Below are 719 nucleotides of genomic sequence, written 5' to 3'. Positions count from 1 at the left end.
TTAAGTCACGGGCACGAGACCCCAGAGGAGAGGATCCATGTGGGGCCCACATGCCAGCATCTGCAAGGTGTATGGGCCTTGTGGGGCTCCCCTTGGATGGCCTTCCTGCACTGGTTTTCTTTCACTGGAAAGACTTCATCTCAATTTGCTCGAAATTTTCAGAAGTCTAGAGATAAGATTTTCCTATAACCAAAAACATTCAGGGCTCCTTTAATTCAAAGGAATTACATAGGATTTTTGGAGGGCTAGAATCCTTAGGATTTTTTCCTCTGGTTGTCCTTTGATTCAAAGGATTGAATCCTATAGGATTTTTTTCCTATGAAATCAAGTGTACTACATTTCAATGGAAATCAAGCATCCACTCCAATCTCTTTTTATAATTCCTTTGTTTTTTCTGTGGCATCAAACACTCTATGCTAATCCTATAGGATTCATATGGACATGCCACTCAAATCATGTGTTTTCCCTATTCCTACGTTCTGAAAATCCTGCAAATCAAAGAGGGCCTCAAATTGGACCCACACTTTGTTAATATGTTAGTCTAGATAAACGATACAACAATACATATTTAATAATATTATAGCCTGAAAACTAAAGAAGTTACAAATATGTTAAGAACGTATCATATTCACCGTAAAAATGGTATGAAATAACTCACTAATCACTATGACTTGCCGGCACATAATTCTAGTCGCTTATTGAAAAGAACTTTGATTGCA

Source organism: Triticum aestivum, chromosome 7A, assembly GCF_018294505.1.
Source record: "Triticum aestivum cultivar Chinese Spring chromosome 7A, IWGSC CS RefSeq v2.1, whole genome shotgun sequence".
Classification (NCBI taxonomy): Eukaryota; Viridiplantae; Streptophyta; class Magnoliopsida; order Poales; family Poaceae; genus Triticum; species Triticum aestivum.
The sequence above is the reverse complement of the archived record's forward strand: the minus strand, read 5'-3'. Positions refer to the sequence as shown.